At 45.9% G+C, this 27,434-nt stretch overlaps 1 protein-coding gene and 1 long non-coding RNA gene across 6 annotated transcripts in view; one reads left to right on the forward strand and one right to left on the reverse strand.

Moving 5' to 3' along the window:
- Nucleotides 1-27,434, reverse strand: part of LOC122434999 (neurofilament medium polypeptide-like) — a 181,071-nt gene that overhangs the window by 110,275 nt on the left and 43,362 nt on the right. The window lies entirely within an intron of this gene.
- On the forward strand, nt 173-18,255 carry LOC122435012. 3 transcript variants are annotated; one of them, XR_006267542.1, is made up of 3 exons: nt 173-1,761; nt 6,827-6,903; nt 17,139-18,255. It is a non-coding gene; the product is annotated as an uncharacterized LOC122435012 (long non-coding RNA). The 3 variants fall into 3 exon arrangements; XR_006267541.1 differs by lacking the exon at nt 6,827-6,903 and adding an exon at nt 13,195-13,333; XR_006267543.1 differs by lacking the exon at nt 6,827-6,903 and adding an exon at nt 13,233-13,333.

A 27,434-nucleotide genomic window follows, 5' to 3' on the forward strand; every position in this document is an offset into this window, starting at 1 on the left:
TGGGCATTGATTGGTCACCGCGAGATCGCCGGAGTGAGCTCTTCCGGGGCGCGGATAGGCGCCGGAAGTCCCGCGAGTCCCGCCCTGCTTCGTCTCCTGCCCAGTTCCCGTTGGCTGGCTGGCCGTTACAGGACTGGGATGGCAGAGCTGGACCTGAGGACGAGAGGCTTGTTGCCGTTCGCGAGTTTTTAGAGCATAGTTTTTCTCCGAGTTGTATTGCTTTTCCCGAAGGGGTCGAATAGCTGCCCTGGTTAGTGGCGAGGTTTGGCGCAGTCGCTGGCTGTGCATGGTGACGGCGTTTCGGGCTTATTTAGCTCTCGATCAGTCTGGATTGTGTGGCAGCGCACGGATATTCGCACAAATGCATGCAATTCATGTCCAGGGAGAGGTCTCTGAGTTAGCTGTCTCTCGCTGGAGACTAACCTGTGCCAGGGAGCCTGGGCTTGTGTATCACTACGTGTTGCAACACAGGTCCTGTTTCGGTACATTTGATCTCCTTGAGCCTTTGGGCAGAGTCGTGAGTGGTGGGATATTTGATCTGAGTGGATTTTGTGAGCCATAGTACAAAGTCCCTAGGATGTGTGTGCCTGTATTCTGGGGTGTGCATTTTTGGAGCTCTCTGGCCTTTCAGTCCCTGGGTGTGAGATCCCTTTGTAGGCGTGTGCACCTGAGATTGTGAGACCTCCGAGTTTTTGATTCTGGCCCCAAGTTGTGATGTCTCTGAGCTGCTTTAAGGATGGGTTTGTCTAAAGGTGCGAAGTCTCAGCTGCTTGGGGATCTGTACACAGGGTGCAGGTTTTCCATTTGTCTGGGGACTTTATCTGAAGGGTACATGATGTTCTTGAGTTATTAAAAGTTCTCTTTCCGTTTAGGGTTTTTGTATTAGGTTGGTAAGTGTCGAGTGGTCTGGGAGTCAGTCTCCATGGTGTGAAGTATCTGTGCAGTTCTCATTTGTTTCTGTCTTGAAGACTTTGGTCTGTTTGGATGGTCTTTGTCACAGCGTGTATGGTTATGGTCTCAGCTGTGTTTGAGGGTCTGAGACAAGTTGTGTGCTGTCTGTGCAGAGATTCAGTGAGCTCTTTTTGGTGTCTCTGGGTATCTATCTGGGCTGTCTGGAGTCTCTGTGTCAGAAATAAAACCTCTTATGTTCTTGACTGTGATGTCTCTGTCCAGGAACTGAGGGTTTGGAAACTGGCAGACATGATTCCAAGACATGGAACCTGACGTGCTGACTGTGTGTTGTTGAGCATATCAGTTGTCTCCTGGAATCTCAGTATGTATCATAATTAATACAGTGGGGCCAGTGCATGTTTTGCAGGGTACCTGTGCATGTTAGCGATGTGTGCAAAGGGCCTCGCTTCAGACTATCCTTCAGCAAATGTTTTCTGAGCACCTTTCATATACATGAGCATTGCTGGAGGAGTTTGTGACAGGACAGAACTGACCAAGTCTCTCCTTTCATAGACTTGGTGGTCAGTAAATAAATCAAGGGTGGCAGGCACTATGAAGAAAGATAGTGCTAGATCAGGGGAAAGGGTATATGTAGGTATGATGTTCTTATTTTGTTCAAGGTAAGGAGGGAAAGTCTCCCTGAAAGATGGCAAGTAAGCAGAGATCTGGAGGAAGTGAGGGAGCAGGCTATGGGGTTATCTAAGGGAAGAGCATTCCAGGCAGAAGGAACAACAAATGCAACTGTCCTGGCATGGAAATCTACTTGGCGTGCTCCTGAATGTCAAGGAGTCCTGCGATGCACTGGGTTTGGTATGTAGCACTCATTGAAAGGGGTCTGGTTGCTGCTGTCTCTGTTTCTCCCACAATTTGTGATCATCCGCATTTCACAGATGAAGGACTGAAGGCTCCAATGTGTGCCCTGCACCGTCTCACCTACCTATCCCTGAAATTCGGAGTGAGACCTGGTCCATCGTGAGAGAGAGAGAGAGTTTCAGTGTCCCAGCTGCAGGGATGTCACACTGAATGTCAGCCAAGCAGCAGAGATCAGTTATAATGTGGGAATCATGCCTCGTAACATTGGTACTCTTGATAGAGGGCAGGACTTAAGAAGAAAAAGGAACTGGGGCAAAGGACAGAGGCAGGAAGGGAAGTTGGAGGACAACTAGGGGGAAAATAAAAAGAATGGCTTCATCCCATTACTTGGGTTTGGCCCAGTTCACATTGATTGGCTGACTATATTAGGACATAGTCACCTTTTCCTGTCCCTACCCTTTCTTTCCCTTCCCTTCTTTGTGCCTGAGCAAGTCAGTCCTAAAGTCGTTAGGTGTTGCCAGGCAAGGCATGTGTATGTGTAAAGGGGCATCCCTGCCTTGGGAGTCAGAGCCCAAGGTGGAAAGAAGGATATCCCTGGGGATTGGGTGGGACGGAGGCTAACTGCTTCATGGATTCAAGCTTGAGTGAGGTGTGGAAGTCAAGGGCAAGGGATGGTTCCGCATAGATTGTGAGGAGGACCTTTTTGTGGAGGAGGGATCACTTATATGCATTGGGATTCATCAACTCAGCAAATACATAAGAATACTGAGAGCCACGTCTGTCATTTTTGGAAAAGGGAATTTCCACTATGGAAAGGAAGTAAACTAGAACAAATCTGAAGAATTCTACTGGGATTAAAGGTCTCCATGCAGACTTCTTGTATTCGATAGGTGTGCATATGGGGCTAGACTGATATGTAACTATAGATGTGTGTCTATGTGTTTGTGTGTGTGATTGTGTATACACATATATTCCCAAGTTACTGGAAACAGCAACATTCCAATGGCAATAATTACACCAGTCCCCAGATCCTAGCTTCTGAACCCCTTTCTCCACTAAATGACAGGTTCCCAGGCTGAGGAAGGAAAGGATAAATGAGCCTGGTTCACCTTGTCATATCAGTAATAAGGGAAAGTTCAAGAATGATGGGGAGATGTCAGAGGGACACAGAATATAGCTTGGGGGCTCTCCCACCAGAAACACTTAGTTCTCTCTTATTTTGTCCACCTTTTCTGAGGTATTATTGACATATAACCTGTAAGTTTAAGATGCCAATGTGATGATTTGATACAGACATATTTGGCAAAACGATTACCACAGCAGGGTTGGCACTCTATCCCCTCACATAATCCTTTTTAAAAATTGTTGAGGAAATAACATCTCAGATCTACCCTCTTAGCTTTCACTGTAGTATACAGTTTTGTTCATTATACTCACCATGCTATACATTGGATCCCTGTAACCTATTCATCTCATACCTGGAAGTTTGTACCCTGTATTCAACATTTTGCACAGGCCCTGGAAACCACCATTCTAAACTCTTATTTCTGTAAGTTTGACTTTTTTAGATTCTGCATATAAGTGAGAACATACCATGTATGTCTTTCTTTCACTTTTTTCACTTAGCATAAACCCTTTGAAGTCCATTCATGTTGTTGCAAAAGGCAGAATTTTCTTCTTTGTGACTGAATAATATTCCATTGTATATATTGCTACATTTTCTCTTTTAAAGTTAATTTGTTTTAATTGGGGGATAATTGCTTTACAATATTGTGATGTTTTTGTCGTACATCAACATGAATCGGCCATAGGGCTTCACATGTCCCCCCCATCCTGAACCACCCTCCCACCTCCCTCCGTACCCTGTCCCTCTGGGTTGTCCCAGAGTACCGGCTTTGGGTGCCCTGCTTCATGCATGGAACTTGACACTGGTCGTCTGTTTCACATATGGTAATGTGCATGTTTCAATGCGATTCTCTCAAATCATCCCACCCACTCCTCCCACTGAGTCCCAGGGTCTGTTCTTTACGTCTGTGTCTCCTTTGCTGCCCTGCATGTAGGGTCATTGGTACCGTCTTTCTAAATTGCATATATATGCGTTAATATATAGTATTTCTCTTTCTCTTTCTGACTTACTTCACTCTGTATAATAAGCTCCAGGTTCATCCACCTCATTAGAACTGACTCAAGTGTGTTCCTTTTTATACTTGAGGAATATTTCATTGTTATGTACCACAACGTCCTTCTCCGTTCGTGTGCCAGTGGGCATCTAGGTTGCTTCCAGGTCCTAGCTATTGTAAACAGTGCTGCGGTGAACATTGGGGTACATGTGTCTGTTTCACTTCTGGTTTCCTTGGGGTGTATGCCCAGCAGTGGGATTGGTGGATCACATGGCAGGTCTATTCCCAGTTTATAAAGGAATCCCACACTGTTCTCCGTAGTGGCTCTACCAGTTTGCATTCCCATCCACTGTATAAGAGGGTTGCCCTTCCTCCACACCCTAACCAGCATTTTTTGTTTGTAGACTTTTTGATGGTGGCCATTCTGACCCGTGTCACCACGTTTTCTGTATCCATTCATCCCTTCATAGACACTTAGTTGCTTACAACTTTTGGTTGAAGATGCAAAGTAAATTTCAGGTTAGTGTTACTCCTCCAAAGTTGTTTTTCAGAATCATTTGGCTATTCTAGTTCATTTGCCTTACCACAGAAATTTTATCCTCAATTAGTCTATATGTACAAAAATTTCCCGCTGGAATTTCTGACTGGAATTGTATGAAATTGTTGGACCTGTATGGGGACTACTGACATCCTAATTATATTGAATTTCTCAACCCGTGCCCCCATTTTGTTAGGTCTTATTTAAGGAACCACATTGCATTACCTTTTCTGTCATTGTTTTGCCAAGTCTAATTCTCATATATTAAATTCTGAAGATCTGAATCTGATGAAGGTATGAAAATATTAGTAGTTAGACTTTCATCAGTAATGCTTTGTTTCTTATGTAGTTTTAACATTGCCCGTTTATTGTGTTTCTTCTTTTTTCTGCTAATGTTCATGATTGTTTAATCCAAGGGTGATGGTATGGGTATTTTCTGGGGTAAGTCGTGAGATGTTCAGCTGTGTTTTGGGATGGAGAGTCTGAGGACAGGGGCACAGGGGAGAGAGAGCAGAGTAGGGGTGGGGGAGGTGAACGCGTGGGGGCAGGGACGGGGGGCTGCTAGTACAAGCGGAAACAGAAGTGAAGAGACACAGGAGGAAGAGCTCCCCTTCTGCACCGTGCGTAGCTCTCCGTACATATACGCATAATGAAGTCTTTGAGTACTCATAGCAACACTGTGAGGTGAGCATCTGTAATGCTATCATCCCTTTCGTCAGCTGAGGAGCAGACACACATAGATGATAATGGGTGAATGCATCTGCACAAAGTCACCTAGCTGGCAAGAGCTGAGTCAGGTTGGTGCCCAGGCCAGAGAGAAACAGCCAGGTGTGGGATCTGACCCCCAACCTGGAATACAGTGCAGTGTCTGGTGTACTCTGGGTCAAAAGGCAGATCAACATGTCCATCCTCCTGAAACATTACCATGGATCTGAGTATGGATTGGATACAGTGTCTCCTAAGTGCGTGAAAGTCCATGGGGTGTCATGTCAACATGCACACATCACAGAGAACAGTTCCTGGTCCATACCGAGGTCTAAACAGTGCTTCCTCTGACCAACATTAGTGGAGCACCCTCATCATTATGGAAAGTAGCATAAGCATAGTATAATATAATGATACACAGACAGAGCAACAGATCCAATGTCATGAAGACATTACCTCCCCCATCTCGTAATTTTCTTAAATGCAGAGATCAAAACCTGGAAGGCAGTAGACCACATCCTAAGTTTTTTTCTCTGAAGTGTGACTTTCTAGATAAGTTCCAAATAACATTTTATTAGTATTGTAATTTGTTGTATCTTCATTGTTACATAGGCAGTTTTTCTGTTATAATTGAAAAATGGACTTTCTGAAGACTCGTTCTCCTCAGGTATCTTGAGGTTTCAGCATAAAAAAGTTGTGTTTGTATCCCTGCCAGGTGAAAACCCAATCGGCGCACTGAAGTCAGAAGTAATATCTTTGGTACCGTAGGTGGGGGGCTGTGGGGAGTAGAGAGGTCCTGATGGAAGGCTAGCTAAGCCTGCAAGCGTTGTGAAAAAGGTCAGTGACGCCATAGGCCCAAACCAGAAAACAGCTCACAGGTCCCAAGGAAGACACTGGCGTTCTGTCCACGGAAATGTCTGTGTTAGGACTTTCAGACCTTTGCTCTTTTGGCTCCCATGATGCAGTGGGGCGGCTGTGGATGGGAGTCACAGCCTCCCCTGCAGCACCGCCCCCTTTGTGGGCGATCTGGAGGCCTTTTTGTGATGTCTTGGAGTCTACAGATTCCGAAGAGAAAGGAGAAAGAAGATACATGGCGCAGGGCGTACCTGCACCCACCCCGTGCATGTGGTGCTAGAGATGTGCCAGAGATGCAGGGGCAGCTTGTTAGAGGGACCAGGTGGGGATGAGCAGAGTTGGATTCGGTGACTCAAGGATGAAATGTGGAAGTGAATGTAAAGGGAGAAGACACATTGAGAGGGGTAAACAGCTCCAACTCCCATTTCTGTAGCAGGGTAGGTGCTCCATGACTGTTGTGAGAAGGCTCCCTGGGCTGAGCTCTGGGAGGGAGTGATGAGCATTCTAAGGACCCACATCAAACCTAAGCAGGGGGCGCTGAGTGTGTGAAGACAGAAGTCTCAGCCTTCACCACTGACAGACACAGAAAGCTTCTTAGCCCTGCTGAGAGTGGGGTGGTGGCACCTTAGGGAAGCTCAAAGGGAAGGTGGAGGTGGTGGTGGTTGTTCAGTCACTCAGTCGTGTCCGACGATTAACGAGCCCATGGCCTGCAGCACGCCAGGCTCCTCTGTCCTACACTATCTCCCCGAATTTGATCAAATTAATGTCCATTGTGTTGGTGATGCTGTCTAACCACCTCACCCTCTGTCTCCCCCTTTCTCCTCCTGCCTTCGATCTTTTCCAGCACTAGGGTGTTTTCCAATGAGTCAGCTATTCGCATCAGGTGGCCAAAGTATTGCAGCTTCAGCATCAGTCCTTCCAGTGAGCATTCAGAGTTCATTTCCTTTAGGATTGGCCGGGGTGTTCTCCTTAGTGTCTGAGGGATTCTAAAGAGTCATCTCTCTAGCACCACAATTCGAAAGCATCTCTCAGCCTTCTTAATGATCCAGCTCACACATCTGTACATGACTACTGGAAAAAACATAGTTTTGACTCTGCAGACCTTTGTCAGCAATGTGACGTCTCTGCTTTTTAATATGCTGTCTAGGTTTGTCGTGGGCTTCCTTGGGGGCTCAGCAGTAGAGAATCTGTCTGCAATGCAGGGGAGTTAGGACACCTGGGTTCAATCCCTGGGTCGGAAAGTTTCTCTGGAGGAGAGCATGGCAACCCACTCCAGTATTCTCGCCTGGAGAATCCCCCGGACAGAGGAGCCTGGCGGGCCTTGGTCCACGGGGTCGTAAAGAGTACACTGAGAGACATCACCTTCCAAACAGAATCTCTGGCCAATGGGCTGTCTCTCTAGTTTTACTCATCTCAGCTCAAATCTGTTCCCTGGCCTCAGAAGCCTCATGAGATAATGAAGGAAACTTGAGGCAGTGGTCATTTAAGCAGTGATTTGGTGCGAGATCTTTATTCGTTTGGGCCAGGTGACTGCAGGGAATGAAATGGGGTAGGGTGATGAAGGAAATGAGATGATGAATGTATTGCCCCGGCCACCTCCCTGCTCCCCAGGTAGCCGACTTCAGCAGGGCTGGCTGGTGTCAATGCCATGTGTATAGGCTCACTTGTAACAACATCCTGTGTGTGGTATGAGTAACGTGGTGGGCAAATCAGACAGCATGGCCAAATATTCATTTCTCAGAGTGGATGGAGGGAGACGAGAGGAAAGAATGATGAACCATGGGTTAGTTGTGGGTCAGTTTCTAAAATCTCAGTATTTCTTCACAAGGTGTGTGTGTGTGAATTCTTTTCTTTATCTGAGAATTGGCTTTCTAGGTGAGGAAATATCATCGTGAGAGACTCCTTGTGACATGTGACAAGAGGTTGGGAGTGAATTGGGTTAAGGTCATTTTCCAAGTGTTTCACACCAAGTGTTTGTTTAAGGGGACAGCAGTGGCCTTAAAGAACTGAACTAAGTGGTTGAAATACAGGTTTCAGTTCCTGAAATGTGAAGAGACTCTGGGATGTGTGTTCATCCTAGCCAGTGGTCACAGGCAACTCATAAACTCATAGGATTTGAACCGTGTCTTCCTAATGTCTTTTGCTTTCTGCCCTTGAATGTGGTGGAGGCCTCAGTTCCGGTGACTAAAGTTCCTAAGTAACAGTTCTCTGAGAAAAGCCTCCAGAAAAGAGCAGTGCCTGGGAAGCTGATCTAAAATTTTAATATAGCCTGTGATGTAATTTTTGTTAGCTTCACCCAAGATAATGATCATTCAAAGAATATAGAGAGATGCACCTACTTTGGTACCTACCATTGGATTTTTCAAATGAACACACAGTAAGATTGGCCCGGTTTTCTTTCTTATTATTTATCTATTTATTGTTGGCTGCACTGAGTCTTTGTTCCTGCACGAGGCTTTCTCTAGTTGTGGAGAAGGAGGACTACCCTTTAGTGGCGGTGCATGCGCTTCTCATTTCAGAGACTTCTCTTGTTGCGGAGAATGGACTCTAGGCTCGAGGGCTTCAGTAGTCGAAGCAGATGGGTTCAGTAGTTGTGACACACAGTCTTAGTTGCCCTGCGGCACGTGGAATCTTCCTGGACTAGGGACTGAACACCTGCCCCATTGCATTGGCAGGTGGGTTCTGTTTTATTTTTTTAATGATTAATTTATTTTAATCAGAGGATAATTACTATTATTGTGATGGTTTTTGCCATATATCAACATGAATCGGCCACAGGTATACATGTGTCCTCCCCTCCTGAACCCCCATCCCACCTGCCTCCCCACCCTATCCCTCTGGGTTGTCCCAGAGCACCGTCTTTGGGTGCCCTGCTTCATGCATTGAACTTGCACTGGTCATCTGTTTTACATATGGGAATGTGTATGTTTCACTGCTATTCTCTCAGATCATCCCACCCTCGCCTTCTTTTACCAGGTTGAAAAGTATGTTCTGTACGTCTCTGTCCCCTTTGCTTCCCTGCATGTAGAATCATTGCTACTGCCTTTCTAAATTCCATATATGTGCATTAATATAAGTGTTTGTCCTTCTCTTTCTGACCTACTTCTCTCTGTGTAACAGGCTCCAGGTTCATCCACCTCATTAGCACTGATTCAAATGTCTTCCTTTTTATAGCTGAGTAATATTTCATTGTTTATATGCACCACAACTTCCTTATCCATTCATCTGCCGATGGACATCTAGGTTCCCTCCGTGTCCTAGCTGTTGTAAATAGTGCTGCTGTGAACATTGGGGTACATGTGTCTGTTTCACTTCTGGTTTCCTCAGGGTGGTTTCCCTCAGCAGTGGGATTGCTGGGTCGTGTGGCAGTTCTGTTCCCAGTGTTTTAAGGAATCGCCACTCTGTTCTCCATAGTGGCTGTATCAGTTTGCGTTCCCACCAACAGTGGAAGAAGGTTCCCTTTTCTCTGCACCATCTCCAGCATTTATTGTTTGTAGACTTTTTGATGATGGCCATTCTGACCTGTGTGAGATGATACCTCATTGTGGTTTTGATTTGCAGTTTTCTAATAATGCGTGATGTTGAGCATCTCTTCCATGTGCTTGGTAGCCATCTGTATGTCTTTGGAGAAATGTCTGTTTAGGTCTCTTGCCCACGTTTTATGGGGTTGTTCGTTTTTCTGGTATTGAGCTACATGATCTGCTTGTATATTTTGGAGATTCATTCTTTGTCAGTTGTTTCATTTGCTATTATTTTCTCCTGCTCTTTTCACCTTGCTTATAGTTTCCTTCGTTGTGCAAAAGCATTTAAGGTAAATTTGGTCCCTTTTGTTTATTTTTGTTTTTATTTCCATTAGTCTTGGAGGTGGGTCATAGAGGATCTTGCTGTGATTTATGTCAGAGAGTGTTCTGCCTATGGTTTCCTCTTAAGAGTTTTACAGTTTTGGGTCTTACATTTAGATCTTTAATCCATTTTGAGTTTATTTCTGTGTATGGTGTTAGAAAGTGCTCCAGTCTCATTCTTTTACACGTAGTTGAGCATTTTCCCCAGCATCACTTGTTGAAGAGACTTTGTTTACACCATTGTATATTTGTTCGTCCTTTGTCAAAGATAACCTGTGCATAGGTGTGTGGATTTATCTCTGGGTTCTCTATTTTGTTCCACTGATCTATATTTCTGTCTTTGTGCCAGTACCATACTCTCTTGATGACTATAGCTTTGTAGTAGAGCCTGGAGTCAGGCAGGTTGATTCCTCCAGTTCCATTCTTCTTTCTCAAGATGGCTTTGGGTATTCGAGTCTTTAGTGTTTCCATACAGACTGTGAAATTATTTGTTTTCCTTCTGTGAAAAGTACCTTTGGTAGTTCGATCGGGATTGTGATGAATCTATAGATTGCTTTGGGTAGTAATATACTGATTCTTCCAATCCAAGAACATGGTACATTTCTCCATCTGTTTGTGTCATCTTTGATTTCTTTCATCAGTTTTTTTCATAGTTTTCTGTATACAGGTCTTTTGTTTCTTTACGTAAATTTATTCCTAAGTATTTTATTCTTTTCATTGCAATGGTGAATGGGATTGTTTCCTTAATTACTCTTTCTGATTTTTCCTTATTAGTTTATAGGAATGCAAGAGGTTTCTGTGTGTTAATTTTATATTGCAGGCACATTCTTAACCACTGGTCCATCAGGGAATTCCTGGCCTGCTTGTCTTTGGGTGTGCAGCTCTCTGAACTCTGACACACCGAGAGATTCCAGTGATCACCACCACGGCCAGGACACAGGCCACGTCCATCACCCTAAAAATGCCCTTTCTGGTTTCCCCTCCCACACCCCAATTCCTGGCACAAGCATCTGTCCTCCTTCACTGCATTTTGTCCTTTGCAATTTTAAAATTCCTTACATATTCTGAATATAAGACCTTTTTCAGATCTGTGATTCACAAACATCTTTCCCCTAATAACAAATAGCTTCCCTTTTCATTACAGGAGACATGAGTGATGAAATGTACTTTTCCTCCCCACACTCGGAGCCCAATGTTGTCTAGTCAGCAGGTGCCTGTGAGATTCTTCCGAAGTGAAAATGAATTCTGCTGTCTGTCAGTCTGTGCTCTCAGCTAGCCCCCAGAGCTATATTTCTGCAGAAATCCATTCGTCTTCTGCAGACAGAGGCGCTTGAGAACAGGTATATTTATTGGAGTCTGAACTTGTGATCTCATCAGAGAGTTTCAGAGCTCAACCCATCTTGCAGGACTTGTCTCCCAGCTCCAAGGGAGCTTTTCTTCTTGCAACTCAGAGGCATGAATTTAGTCAGTGTGGGCACGTTTAGCAGGGCTAACATGGCATTTCAAGGTTGTTCATCTTTTACCAGGTATCAGACCACATTCAATGTATTTCTTTCTGTCACCTTGTTGAATCCTCCTTCAAAGACCCATCATTTTGGACGATTTCAATCCTAATTAATGAGGTGAGAATGCAGAGGACAGATAAGTTAGGGGGATTGCTCAGAGTCGCATAGGCCGCCAGAGAAAAAGTGACCCACAAACCTCGGCATCCTCCATTCAGAGCCCCCACTCTTTATTTCTTCAGTAAAGTTGCCATGCGTGTGTGCATGCCAAGTCACATTAGCCATGTCCAACTCTTTTCGACGACATGACTGTAGCCCACCAGGCTCCTCTGTCCATGGGATTCTCCAGGCAAGAATACTGGAGTGGGTTGCCACGCCCTCCTCCAGGGGATCTTCCCGACCCTGGAATCCAACCCATGCCTCCTGCACTTCCAGCAATGCAGGAGGATACTTTACTGCTGAGCCACCGGGGAGGCCCAAGGTTGACATATGATATTATATTTGTTTCAAGTGCACAACAAAGTGATTCCATATTTTTAAACATTATGAAATGAATTGCCATGATAAGTTTGGTTCCCATGTGTCACCACAGAGATTTATTACAAGGTTATTGACTATATTCCCTGTGTGTACATTCCATTCCCATGACTTATTTTATAACTGGAAGTTTGTATCTCCTAATCCGTTCCCTGTTTTACACATCTCCCTACTCCTTGCTCCTCTGGTAACCACCAGTTTGTTCTCTGTGTCTCTGACTCTATTTCTATCTTGTTTCCTGTGTTCTCTTATTTTATTTCTGAGGTTCCACATATAAATTAAACTGTGCGGTATTAGTCTTTCTCTGTGTGCCTAGTTTCACTTGGCATCATATCCTCTAGGTCCATCCATGTTGTCGACAATGACAAGATTTCGTTCTTTTTTTTTTTTTTTGCTGAGTAATATTCCACTGTGCGTGTGTGTATACCATTTCTTCCTTTTTGATTCATCTATCGATGGGCGCTTAGGTTCCTTCCATATCTTGGCTCCCCTTGGCTGTAAATAATGCTGCAGTGGACAGAGGAGCATATATATCTTTTGTGACTAGTGTTTCTTCTATTCTTGAGGAAAATACTGAGAAGTGGAACTGCTGGATCATATGGTGGTTCTGGTTTTCAGTTTTTGAGGAAACCCTCATTGTCTCCATAGCGGCTGCACCAATATACATTTCCACCAACACCGCACGAGGGTTTCCTTTTCTCTGCATCCTCGCCAACATTTCTTACTTGTCTTTTTGATAATAGCTACTTGACAGGTATGAGGAAGTACTTCACTGTGCTCTTGATTTTCTAATCCCTGATGAGGAGATGTTGAGCATCTTTTGATATGTCTATTAGCCATGTGTATCTCTTCTTTGCAGAAATGTCTATTCAGTGCTTTGCCCCATTTTAAAATCGGGTTTTGGGTGTTTCCCCAATACCTCCTATGAGTCCTTTAGGTGTTTTGGATATCTACCTCTTTTCGGATGTATATCATTGCTCATATCTTCTCCCACTCAGCAGGTTGCCTTTTTCTTTTGTTGACGGTTTCCCTTGATGTGTAAAAGCTTTTTAGTTTGATGAACTCCCATTTGTATACTTTTGCTTTTGTTGCTCTTGCCCGAGGAGACATGTCAAAAAAAAAACTATTGCCAAGAACTGTGTCAAAGAGCATACTGGCTGCATCTTCTTCTCGGAGCTTTATGGTTTAAGGTCTAACAATTTCGTCTTTAATCTTGTGTAGTTGTTGTTGAGTTTTGAATGTTGTGTAAGAAAAGGGTCCAGTTTTCCCATAACCATTTATTGAAGAGACAGCATTTTCCATGATGGATGTTCTTGGCTCCTTTGTCATAGACTAATAGGCCATATGAGCGCAGGTTTATTTCTGACAGAGCATCCGCAACTGTACCCTGTGTAAAGGCTGGGGTGAAGTGAGAAGACCCGGTGACTTTGGTGCCCGTCCACAGCTGGTGGCACACCAGGTCTGGATAAGGTACGTCATTGATGCTAGCCACAATGCACTGGGGCAGGGATGGTCATCCCCACCTGGCACAAGTTCCCCAGGGTGGGATGCAATGGGCTCACTCCAGCAGCCAACCCAGGTCCAGGTCGATCCCGCCATCCACAGTCCCTCATTTAGCCAATCATGAAGGTTTTCACTGTATGTGTTACATCTCCTCCATGCCATGCCAGGCCGGCTGTTGAGACGGGGAGGTGAGGAGGAATTGCGTGGCCAGTCCCTGCCCTCGAGAGTTGAGTCATTAAGCAGAGAGGAGATCTGACACCCTTAGATGTGGTGGCGAGTGCATCACTGATCCCCTGTGAGGCTGCGGTGCTAGGAGACGAGAAAAATGACAAGGATCAGGGTAGATGAAGTGGACATGGTGGGGGAGGGGACAGGGTATTCTGGGTCCTTGCTGTGCCAGTCCAAACTGCAGAATTACCCACAGCCTGCATGAGGGCGCCCGGAGGATGGATGGGTGGCTGTAAATGAGGATATCAGCAGTGCCACCCCATCCCCACCTCAAAGTCTGTGTCCCCAACCTGCCTATTGGGAGTTGGTGACCTGGGGGTCACTTCTGAGACAGCATACTCTCCCCAGTTACAGAGTAGGAGCCAGAATCCCGTGATGTGCAGAGATGTCCTGCCAGTCAAATTCTAGGCCAGAGACCGAGCCATAGGAACCAGCAGGCCAGAGAATACTGGATGGGAGTTGGCTTAAATGCAGTGGCCAAATAACAAATCTGAATGTACCTGTAGCAAGCAACGATATTGAACCATTCTTTTAAAGACTTCCCACAAAAGGAAGTCCTGGGCCGCCTGGTTTCATCAGTGAAATCTATCAAATGTTTAAAGAAGACCTAGCACCCATCCTTCACAGATTCTTCCTGCATAGATAGGAAGGAGGAGGGAACATTTCCTAATTCATCCTATAAGCACAGTATTAGCCCGGTACCAAAGCCAGACTTGACATCACCAGAAAGCTACTGACCCATATCTATCATGAATAGCGATGCATATACCCTCAACACAGTATCAGCAAACCAAATCGAGAAACATTTTGCAAAGGGCTGTGCGAGATTGTTCCCAGGATTGCAGTATTGGACCAACACTCAACTTCAGTTATGGGAAACAGCATATTGATATAAGGAAGGACGGAAACCACCTGTCATCTTGACAGACAAAGAAAAAGCATTTGACACAGTGCAAGACCCGTTCATGACAAATAAGTAAATAACTAAATCAATAACCATGGTCAACCATCTCGGGATAGAATGGATCATCGTCGTGGTGCTGAAGGACATCCCCGAGAACCATCCAGCTCTTGTCACATCACATCTAGGAGTGTCTGAGTGAATGCTTGCCTCTTGAGATCCAGACCAAGGAGAGGAGGACTGCTTCAACTGCCTCTATTCCACACTGCCGGAAGGGTCTAGCCTGTGCACCGTGCAGAAGGAGAAATGACATCATGGAGAAATGAGAAATGAAACCTATGTCCACACAAATACTTCTCCTTTCGGGTCTTTCACAGCAGCACTGTTTGTAATCTCCAAATAGTGGAGCAGCCTAAAAAGTCTTGTCAGCTGGAGGGTGGTAAACAAAGTATTCTGTAGCCATACAGTGGAATAGCATACATGCATGAAAAGTGATGAACTTCTGCTTTCTGCTGCCACATGGGTGAGCCTGCAAAGCATTACGCTAAGTGAAAGAACCCAGACACAAAAGGCCACTTCCTGCAGGAGTCTGTTGATGTGAAATGCCCAGAAAGGGCAAATCTACAGAGGCAGAAATTAGATGAGAGGATGCCTGGGCCTGCAGGTCCTGTTGGGGATCGACTGTATTTGGAAAAAAAAAAAAAAAAGATAGGAAAAAAAAAAGCTAAAAGACAACTAAAAAAAAATTACTTGCTTGTGAAAATGCAAATCAAGTATGTCAAAAGGCTATAGCTCCAATTCATGAGACAGGGACTATTTTTGATTATTTGAAGGCTTGTCACCATATAAGATCAGAAACTCAAAAGATGTAAATGCTAGCTGAAACAATGGTTGCTGCCTTAAGAAAAGAAAATGAAGGATGCTTTACATGTGGAGATAAAAACCATTTAAAAACGGGCTGTCCTAAGAAAGCTAATAAAAAACCTGCAAAAAATCTGCCCCTCGCTGCCATAGAGAAATGCATTGGGCCAAAGAGTGTAAATCTAAATTTGATATTGAAGGGAAACCTATTCCGGGAAACTCCAAGCAGGAGACCCCCCCCAGGTCCCCTTCAACAAAAGCCAGGGGCAAATTCCACCTTTTCCCTCAAACCCTCAACATCTGGCAGTGCTGCGGCCGATATACCAGCCCTAAATGACTTTCTCCTTTACCCTCAAGCAGTCCCCTCTAGAATACCTACCGGACTTTTTGGGGCCCTGCCCCCACAAACCTTCGGTCTTTTACTTGGCCAACCTAGTTTGATGTAACAGGCAGGAAGGCCAGGGGTCTCCAAATGGAGAAAATAGGCTGCAAGTGTCAGACATTTTTATCTCTCTTAAGTGGCAGGAGGAAGCAAACTCTAGATGTTTCTTTTTTTTTTTCTTTCTCTATACAAATTTAAAAGGAGGTTTCTCTTAAAATACTGTGTTGCCATAACGACACCTGGTTTCACTTGAAGTTAACTATTCTCAAACCCTGAGTTAACCAATGCATTTTTCTTATGGAAATGCTTGTCTTAAGCTATGTTAATGTGCTATACACTTACCCCAGACTGTATCTTCAAGTTGGTTCCGCCTTATGGCTCAGAACCTACTTGACAAACAGGTATATTTTACTCATGCAAATGTTCTCTTAAGCTTTGTTAATGAAACTATTTGCTTGGAAACCTGCCTTTCTTCAAGATTCATGTCAATCATTTTGATACGGGGACAACTCACCTGCTGCCAAGGTTATCTCAAAATGCATGCTGTGGGTGAGGGACCTGGTGCTATTCTCTTCAGGTTTGAGACATTTCCTTTCTCTGATTAGGCAGACTGCTGGTAGTTATATGACATCTGGCTAAAGACTAGCAGGGGGCCGCTCTTTCTGCCCCCTTCTGATGCCTATATGTCAGAAGCTTTCTCTATCTCCTTTATACTTTAATAAAACTTTATTACAAATAAATCTCAATTTGAGAACACATTACAAACTTCTACCGATTTCCAATTAGCTTTTCTAAAATATTTTGGAAAAGTTTTATTTCATTATCCTTCTGGTAGCTGTGGAATTTCTTCAAAAACACTGAATTTATTATTTCTCGCATTTCTTTTATATAGATGGGACTAAAAACGTCAAAGCTTCATTCTGGTCTCTTAAAAACTATAAAGTCTTTCATACTAAATTTCATTCTGCTCAACAAAATAAATTATATGCTCTTATTCAAGTTATTTGCCTACATCCGTACCCCATTAATATAGCCTCTGATTCTATATATTCAGTTTTTGTATTAAAAAATATAGAAACCTCCACCATAAACTCCTAGTTCTATTAAAACAGACAATGGCCCTGCCTACATTTCTAGACACTTTAAACAGTTTTTACAATCTTTTTCTGTTAAACATATTACAGGTATTCCTTTTGATCCACAGACACGACATAGTCGAATGAACACATCACACAGTAAAGTTACAAATAAAAACATTAAAGAAGGGGGAATACACAGGTACACTACTGTCTTCCTTATCTAAAGCAGGCTTTACTAGATTCCAACATAAGATATTTACTAAACCCATAACTGTTACTAATACAGCTTTATTTGTTTTAAATTTTTTAAACCTACCACAGGGAAATATGTTAACAAGAGCAGAAAGACATTTCGAGGAATTGAAGGACACTTCTCTGCCTCTGCCCATTTGGTATCAAGACGGGTTCAATAAACAACAGAAGTCTGGGAAATTAATCTTACGGGGAAAGGGATATGCTTGTATTTCCCCAGATGGATCCAACAAACTTTTTCCTCGAAACATTCGACCCAAGGGGGCCCCCGACATTCAAAATGGAGACGAAACAACAAGAACCCCAGGAGGAAGAAATTCCAATACGGGCCATGGCAGCTCTAAAGATCTCCAGAAAGCGCTGCCCTCGGCGGCATCAACCCTATGACCTCCCCTCTTGGGGACAAATAAAAACCCTCACTAATCAAGTTAAAAATCTGATTTCTCAACAGGAAATGCCTCAGAGTCCTGAAAACCTTCCTATTGCTATCCTGACCTGCGCGACCCCCCGGTCAAGCCAGATTAACAAATCAGACTTAACTGGGCTTACTTACCAAACCCCCCTTTATTACAGGTCATAAAATGGACTGAGAAAAGACCAGTCCTATCAACCAGTGACTCCATCCATATGCCCCCTCCCTGGAAGCCTCACACCCTGGGGAGGAGGGAAAACTAATGAACATTTCTTTAGGCTATGAAGTCCTTCCTTTGACTGGGCCCAGGAAAATTAGGCATATACCTCGGCCTACAAACTTGGGCTTTCATTCTGCCTCCAAAAGAAGACTTTCAGACATTGCTGCCCTTTCTTTTTCTGTGAACCATGTTTACTACTGAAACTTTAGGGAAAGAGTTAGGGAAAGAACAAAAACCATTATATATTATGCTGCTAAAGTGGCTTTAAAGGTTGCTAACCCTATGTTGAAACATTACCATGACAAAGGACTTCTTGGCTGGCTTGAAGGTGGGTGGAATAGCACCTCCTCCTCCTGGAATCATCCTTGATAAACAATTTGGGCCAGAACAATGGGACATTTGGAAACTTGCTGCCAGCACCTAAGAACTTGGGACTTAGACCGGACATTTCACAGGGAACAGTCGTGCTCATTGTAACTATTTCTTTTGCTATAATCAGTCATATTTTATACAGGCCTGTGTCCCACTGACAATTTCATCTGTAACTTGTATTAATTGCCAATTTTGTGTTACTCCTGTTCAATTCAATCATAGTACTTACAACTGGGAACAAATCAAATTCATTTACATTATAATGCCTCTCTGAATGTACAGTTACTGCAAAAGGAAATCTTTGAAACTTTTTCGAAACGTCTGCCCTCTTCCACTAATTTGAAAACCTTTAGCTGGACAGCTCCCTGATCAATTGTCTGGGCTAGACCAACGAGGATGGTTTCAAAGTATTACCCACAGCATCGGGTCTGGAACTGTAACTTTGGTGATTGTCTTGATAATTATATTTGTTGTTTATCATCGCCTTCCTATAAGGTTGGTTGCTGCTGCTGCTGCTGCTAAGTCGCTTCAGTCATATCCAACTCTGTGCGACCCCATAGACGGCAGTCCACCAGGCTCCACCGTCCCTGGGATTCTCCAGGCAAGAACACTGGAGTGGGTTGCCATTTCCTTCTCCAAATAAGGTTGGTTAATACTAACCAAACTCATTTGGTCAGGATTTTTTTTTTTTTTTTACAAATACAATAAAATAGGGGGAATTGTCAGGAAGCATTTGACAGGAGGCTTCCTGTGTGCTGTTGTGGATCTGTCAGGAATCCTTTGGTCCTTATTACTTGGCAGGCCTTTCCAGGGCCTGAGGAATCCAGGCATTTCCTTTGTTAGTTTCTCATTATGGTGATAAGTACCCTCTTCTCTCTCTAATAGGGATCCTCTTGTGTTTTGTCAATCTGGAATTTTAATCTTTATCTTTGCTGAGAATAACTACCTTGTAAGACAGTATATGCAGAAGGCAATGGCACCCCACTTCAGCACTCTTGCCTGAAAATCCCATGGATGGAGGAGCCTGGTAGGCTGCAGTCCATGGGGTCACTAAGAGTCAAACACGACTAAGCAACTTCAATTTCACTTTTCACTTTCATGCATTGGAGAAGGAAATGGCAACCCACTCCAGTGTTCTTGCCTGGAGAATCCCAGGGACGGGGGAGCCTGGTGGGCTGCCGTCTATGGGGTTGCACAGAGTTGAACACAACTGAAGCGACTTTGCAGCAGCAGCAGCAGCAAGACAGTATATATGCCCACACCATGCTAATTAAAACACCTTTGCTCCATCAGAGCTTGGGTCCTCGTGTCTTTCTCTCTCTCTCTCTCTCTCCCTCCCCCTCTCTCTATCTTTGGCTGATTCCCTTTAGCGCGAAAGACGGCTGCATAAGCCAGGGAATATTAGCCTCTTTCCTTCTTTCACTCTCTCATCGTCGACTCTGGACCACCAGGTTCCGGTCCAATAAAGGACCAACACGTCTTTAGTAGCAAACATGGCTCTTCAGTTCAGGATTCTATTTAAAACCAGGACGGATGAAGCATCATGGAACTGTGCTTCTCAACCTCAACTGTGCATCAAATCTCCCCTGGAGGGGCTTTAGAAGATGCTGGCAGGACATCCCCAGAGAGTCTGAAGTAGTAGATCTGGAATGTGGCCCTGGCATGAGCATTATCTGAAAAAGTTCTCTTCTGAAAGCCAAGCTTGCAGCTGTGGAAACAGAACCCATTCTTACAGGAGGAAATCAAAGATGGAAAATTTGCGACTCCTCTCTACAGCGAAAGCAGGTTTTCATCATGGCCCACTGTGCTTGACAGATATCTTAGGCTGAGGAAAGGGACAACTTGCCCAAATTAATACTAGTTTGAAAACTGACCTTGTGCTTGCTCTGCTGCGTGTTCCTGAATCCAAAGTTTTACAGTTAAATCCCTGCTGTTGTTAGTGAAACTCAGTATGTTTTAGTTCTTGTCAGGATCCCTTGGGCCTAGTTAGTCGAATACATTTCTAAAACAGTGTGGAGATAACTTCATTCGACAGATCAGAATAGTGCTTCAAACATTAAAGATGGCTGAGAATTGTAGCTGTTGATGTTGATGTGGAAGGATCGGCTGTCAGCGTATCTGCTGCCTGTGCTCAGTTGCCATTCTAAACTGCTTCCTGTGTTATCAAATTAACTCCCATGCTCGGATGAAGACCAAATCAGAACAGGATGCTTATTGGGAAAAATACAGATAAGCAATCCCTTGTTTGGTGCACACCCATGAAGACCCACCTCCCTAAACGTTCTTTAGGGATCTCTTCCGGATATTCTTTGGCACATTCCCCGGTGATGGGCTTGCACTGCTGTGTCCTGACTCATCGTCTTGTTAAAGACAGGGCTTTCAACCTCTCAGGTGCATTACAGCGCCCGGGTTCTCTGAGAGATCCAAAAGAGGGTGATGGCCCGTGCTCAGGACACCTTCAGAGCGTGTCTGCAGGAACAGGGCCTCTGAGAGGAACAGATCCCCACCTGTGGCAACAGGAATATCTCGGGTCAGCCTTTTCCAGAGCAGCTCCAGGGGAGTCATGGCACAGTGAAGATCACACCCAGCAGCATGCCCAGGATTGTGGTTTAAGGAACTGGGTGGATGGCCGTGCCCATCCATGAGACAGGGAATGTTGGTCTGGGGCTACTAACAGGCCTGCAGGGCTTATGGGACATCTGAGTGCAGATGGCCTATACATCTCGGCGTGTGGGGAATCTGGGGCCCAGCTGAGAAGTCCTAGGTAGATTTAGTGATAGCAAAAGCCATCAGCATTCAGGGGGATACGGATGAAAACAAGTCAGATGGGTAAAAGCTCTAGGGGCTGACGTGGTCACCCAAGGATCATGTATGGAGTGGAAGAGCACAGGGCAGAGGCTGGAAACCAGAGGGAAACAGAGCCCAAGATATAGGAGGGGATCAAAGTAAATGGACAGACAAGGAGACTTAGAAGTAATGGACTGAGAGGTAAGGGGAAGCCAGAGTGGGCTGCTGTCACAGACTCTGACCAAGGAAAGTGGTTTTGAAAACGGAATGTGTCTGTGGCCAGTACAGCACTGGGTACTGTGGTTTGGCCCGCGGAGCTCTTGGGAGACGTGAGCAAGGGGATGTTCTGTGGATGGGCGCATGGAGGAGCAATGGAGAGGTAACCAGATAAGGATGTTCCTGGTGTCTATGCTCTCAAGAAGCATGGCTTGAAAGGAAGCAGCGTATTGGAAGTAGTGGGCTGTGTGCTTGCAGCGTCTGCTGTCCTCTCCTGGCTCCACCTGGTGATGCTGACCTGCACCGCCCGTGGGTGGGGGTGGTGAAACTTGCATTTTTGTCTCCCTCCTCTTGCTGTGGGCCCGGTCCTCCCTGGCTGACTGAGCCTCAGCCCCCCCACCCTGGCATCTGCAGACCCCTCTGAATCTGGGTCTGATCGACCAGCCCGTCCCCGGGCAGGGACGTCCACTCCTCAGCCTCAGTCGCAAGGTCCCCTAGCCCATTGCCTGCTTAGGCTTCGTCTGGATTCAGTCCCTTTCCACATTTCTCCCTCGGGTGATGCAGAGCCCTCCCTTGGATCTCACCTGCACCGCAGCAGGAACCAAGATCAGCTCCAGAAATGAAATTCCTAAACGACAGCCACCCTTCTGCCCAAAGACAACATTGGGTCATTGCGCAGTGTGCGCCCTGTGAGTCCCAAGTGTGAATGGGGTGGAATCCTCCTTTCCCTGGTCTTCCTCTTCACTTCTTGTCACACCTCCCTTGTCTGAGCTCTCTCACCTCTGCCCGCCACTGCCTCTGTGGGCCGTTTCCCCCGCTGTGACTGGGATGCTCTTTTCTTTGGCTTGTCTTTCATTTGACCCAAGACTTCCCATACACTATCCAGGTCAAAGGGGGCATAGTGTAGAATGTGTACCTTGTCGAGCACATCTAGGAGACGCTGTTGTCACATAAGCCCCTCGCCCCTGAAATATTAAAAAACAGAGGGCTAAAGAACACAAGAGTCAAATATGCCAACGGTGCCTGAGATGTTGGCTAAGATGGGCACTGAAGAGTGTCTGTGGGATCAGGAAGAATGGATATTAATGATGGCCATGACGAGAGCAGTTACAGTGAAGTGACTGGGACAAAAGCTCCACGGAAGGGGGCTGAGGAGGGACTATCTCAGCAGAATTTGAAGCAGTTTTGCTTTGAAGGCCAACCGGTGATGTGCCAGTAGCTGCAGAATAGGGTGGTGGAAGACGGTGGGTTTCCCCCTGTGCTGTGGAACGCTCCGATGTAGAGGGAGCAGGTGCTGGTTGAGGAGAGAGGAATGATAACTGCAGGTGCAACGTCCCTGAGAAGGTGCAAGGCGTGGGATCCCAGGCCGAGGTGAGGGGCTGGGTGCAGTCAGGAGCAGGCGTGCAGAGGGGCAGCAGAGTGCCAGGCCAGCAACATGCAGATGGGGACTGGGAAACTTGAGAAATCCCACGGGGGGTCATTAGCGTGGAGGAAGGTTACTAGTGTGTAGTGTAGGAGTGTAGCTAGGTGACCGTGAAACTGAACAGCGGTCTACTCCGGCCGCGGATTTAAGAAAAAACACTTCTATAAAGTTGTAAAGTTTTCTCCTCGATGCTCAGGTGCTCAGACACAGGCAGGGAGTGGGTAGTCAGGAGGGTGCAAGGAGCACAAGAGGTGTGTTTGTGGGGGAGAGGCGTGTTTGCGAGGGACAGCTTCCAGCCCTGGCTAAGCCGATCGAGGAGGGGCCTGGCGCATGGTGTGAAAGGATGCGTGGTCGGTGAGCTGGAGGTCTCCAGGAGGTTGTGGTATCAGTGCACTGGCACTAGTGCGAAGGAGCTGCAGGACAGGACGTCACGTTGAGGGTGATGACAGGGAGGAATGCTAGAAGCAGGACACCACGAGGGGCGCGGTCTTTCCTGATGCCCGGGGCGGGACCGTGGGCAGAGGGATGCTCGGGTGGGGAGGAAGGGAGCATCGCTAAGGACGGAGAGTCTCCGGGGTGACCGGGTGAGCCTCGTGGGCACTGAGGACGGATCAGAAGAGTGAGGGCTGAGAGAAGAGTGAGTGTACCACGGGAGGGACGCGTTCACAGGCCGGGGGTGGGAGGGAGAACGGACAGGGGACTTGCACCGTTCCCGCACGTGGGGGGCTTCGGCAGTGGGCGACAGGACCCGGACGTCACCGGTCAGGTTCTTCAGTGGAGACTTCCAAACAGGGTCCCGGAGAAAACTCCCAGCCGACCAGGGCCGGGAGACTGGCACGGGCCTCACTGGGCGGCTGCGCGCAGGCCCAGAGCCAGCCAATCGGAGGGCAGCCCCGCCCGCCAAGCTCCGGAGCTTCCCGGACACCCTGACTTCCTGCCCCTGTTGCTACGGTTCCGCGGACGGCTCGCAGTCCAGGGGTGGTTTGGCCGGACCCCTTCGGGAGATTCCCTTCCTTTCTCTCGTCCTTACGGGCACCTCCCTTAACTTTCGCATCCCCGCTGTCCAGTCCTCTGCGCGAAAACCAGCAGGAACGATGAATTTTCTTCCGGGCTTGCGGCGTTTTGGTTTCTGTGGCCTGCAGGTGGCAGCGTTGCTCCACAGTGTCGCCGGGCCGGCTTTTCCTCAGCCCTTCGCGCTTTCATAAAGTGACAGAAAGCCTTTTGCCATAAGAAGCGGCTGGTATTTTGTTGTTGTTGTTTTTCCTCCGCTTGTGCCAGTTGGCTGATTCAAACTGCATCTGAGCCCTTCAGAGACCCCGTTTTGAGAACTTTCACCGGACATATTGACACGTAAAATTACAATAAAAGAATATAAGGTGATACATTGAATAATAGAGGACGGAGTGGTCACCCTTCTCTTGCTTCCGATCGTTGAGGAATTCCTGTGTGTTTAAAGAGAACTTTATTATGACAGTGAGTTTTGACTTGAAAATCATTCCGCCAAGTGGAAGTGAAAGTGGCTCAGACGTGTCTGATTCTTTAAGACCCCCTTGGACTGTAGCCTTCCAGGCTCCTCTGCCCATGGGATTCTCCAGGCAAGAATAATGGAGTGGGTTGCCATTTCCTTCTCCGGAGGATCTTCCCAACCCAGCGATTGAACCTGGCTATCCTGCACTGCAGGCTGACTCCTTACCATCTGAGCCACCTACAGTAATAACATGACAGGGACAAGTGGCAAGCTAAGATCCTGCTTGGTAATTGATGCTGGACACCACCCAAGAAGCAGATGCCATTACTGCCCTCATTTCATGCCTCTCTGACCTGTGGCACACAGAGGGAGAGTCAGCTCTCCAGGTTCTCAGGGTTCCTCAGAGAGTGTCCCTATATTCAGGTCTCAAATATGTCAGACTGTAGTTTGCACACTGGCTTGCAGGATACATTCCCCTCCCCAGTGGAAGAGTGAAATAAAATGCTCACTGGGATTGAGGGTAAAACAGCCTGCAATGCTGCGAAAGATTGAAGGCAGGAGGAGAAGGGGATGACAGAGGACAAGATGGTTGGATGGCATCACTGACTCAATGGACATGAGTTTGAGCAAGCTCCGGCAGATGGTGAAGGACAGGGAAGCCTCCTGACGTGCTGCATGCAGTCCATGGGGTCACAAAGAGTCGGGCACGACCGACGGCCTGAAAAACAACAATAACATATTTATTACAATGAGATATTAAATGAAAGGGGGTGGGAAGGGAAACTAGATAGAAAACGACTCATCCACTCTATCAAGATTATGACATGATAACACATTTAGAATGCAAAGCACCTGGAAGTAATCAGCTGTTACATAGTACAAGTTCCTCAGCTCACTGCAAGGTGAGTCAGGAAGGGATTTCAATCCAGAGTCGACTGACAGAGAAGAGGGCAGGGTAGTGACTCAAAATAACCATCTTGTTGGGGCCAGGTTGGACAGGACCCGGACATCACGGATCAGATCCCTCAGTGGAGAGTTCCAAACGGTTTCGGGGAGAAATCAGCCAGCGGACGCAAGCTGGGAGACTGACACTGACATCACTGCTCCCCGGGGCAGGCCCAGAACCAGCCCTCAGCAACTCCACAGCTTCCTGGACGCCCTGACTTCTTGCCCGCCTCGCTGTGGTTCTGTGGGCGGGTCGAGCGGAACTCGCGCGGTCCAGGGGTGGTTTGCCCGGGCCTCTTCGAGAGGTTCCCTTTCTTTCTCTGGTCCTCAGGGCCATCCCCCATAAGTTTCCCATCTTTGTTGTCCAGTCCTCTGCCCGCAAAACGAGCAGGAAGGATCGATTTTCTTCCCGGCTTGCTGGCATTTTGGTTTCTGTGGTCTGCAGGGGGCAGTGTTGCTCCGCGGAGCCGCTTGCCCATGTCTCCCCCGCCCGTCGGCGTTGAAAAAACTCTTTAAAGCCTTTTGCGGTAATAAGCGACGGGTTTTTTTCTGCGCTTGCGCCGGTTGGCTGCTTTGATGTGCTGGGGAAAATGCTGAGATACATATTAAGCAAACTGAAAAGTTAACAACAAAGAGAAAATATTAAGCAGTTCAAGGGAAAAGTAGCAAATAACATAAGAGGGCATCCCCATAAGATTATCAGCTGATTTCTCAGCAGAAACGCTGCAGGCCAGAAGGGAGTGGCATGATATATTTAAAGTGGAGAAAGGGAAAAACCTACCGCCAAAAATACTCTACCAAGCAAGGCTCTTCTTTCAGATTCAACAGAGGAATCAAAAGACAAGGAAAGGCTCAGAGAATGCAACAGGACCACACCAGCTTTACAACAAAGACTAATGTAACAGCTCTAGGCAGAAACAAAAAGGCCATGACTACATTCAAGAAAATTATGAATGGGAAAGCTCACCAGTAAAGACAAAGGCACAGTAAACATGGGAACTCATCCACACACAAACATGATATCAAAACCAGCAGTTATGAGAGGATGGGAGTACACATGCAGGATATTGAAAATGCATTTGAAATTCAGAGACTAGTAAAGTTAAACAAGTATATATACATATATATATATATACTCTTTTACTCAGGCATGTCTGACTCTTTACAACTGCATGGACTATAGCTCTCCAGGCTCCTCTGTCCATGGAATTTTTCCAAATATAATACTGGAGTGGTTTCCATTTCCTCCTCCAGGGGATCTTCCCAACCCAGGAATCCAACCAAAATCTTCTGCATCTCCTGCATTGGCAGAGGGATTCTTTAGCACTCTACCAGCTTGGAGACATGTGTGTGTGTGTGTGTGTGTGTGTGTGTGTGTGTGTGTGTGTGTGTGTGTGTGTGTGTGTGTGTGTGTACCTGTGTATGTGGTTTGTGTATAGACAGTGTATAGAACAAAAAAACTCATGATAACCAAACTTCTACAACAGATATAGACACAAGAAAGGGATCCAAACACAACACTAAAGATAGTCATCAAGTTACAAAAGGAAGTTTAGAAAAAATACCTTTAAAACAAACCCAAAACAATTTTTAAAATGGCAATAAGAACACACCTGTCAATAATTAAGTTAAATGTAAATGGATGAAATGCTGCATCCTAAAAAAGAAAAGAAAAGAAAAAGATAACAGATTTTTAAAAAATGAAGACCCATGTATAATACTGTCTGGGCTTCCCTGGTAGCTCAGCTCGTAAAGGATCTGCCTATAATGCATGAGACCCCTGTTTGATTTCTGCACTGGGAAGATCCCCTGGAGAAGGGATAGGCTACCCATTACAGTATTCTTGGGCTTCCCTGGTGGCTCAGTCTGTGAAAAATCTGCCTGCAATGCAGGAGACCTGGATTCAATCCCTGGGTTGGGAAGGTCACCTGGAAGAGGGCATGGCAAGCCACTTCAGTGTTCTTACCTGGAGAATCCCCACAGACAGAGGAGCCTGGTGGGGTGCAGTCAATGGGGTCACAAAGAGGCAGACACGACTGAGTGACAAAGCACAGCCCAGCACACATAATACTGTCTGCAAGAGACCCATTTTCAAATCTAGGTACACATACAGACTGAAAGTGAAGGGATGGAAGAAGATATTCAATGCAAATGGAAATCTAAAGAAACCTGGAGTAGCAATACTCACATCAGACAAAATAGACCTTAAAGACTGTTGCAAGATTCAAGGACACCACATCATGATCAATGGATTATTCCAAGAAGAAGACACAACAATTGTAAATAAATATGCACCCAACATAGGAGCACCTCAATATATAAACCGCCATAAAAGCAGAAAACATCAACAACACAATAATAGTGGGGGACTTTAGCACTCCACTTTCATCCACGAAGAGCTCATCCAGACAGAAAATGAAGAAGGAAGCACAGCCCCTAAATGACACATTACACCAGATGTACTTAATTGCTATTTCTAGGCCATTCCATCCAAAAGCAGCAGAATACACTTTCTTCTCATG

Source organism: Cervus canadensis, chromosome X, assembly GCF_019320065.1.
Source record: "Cervus canadensis isolate Bull #8, Minnesota chromosome X, ASM1932006v1, whole genome shotgun sequence".
NCBI lineage: Eukaryota > Metazoa > Chordata > Mammalia > Artiodactyla > Cervidae > Cervus > Cervus canadensis.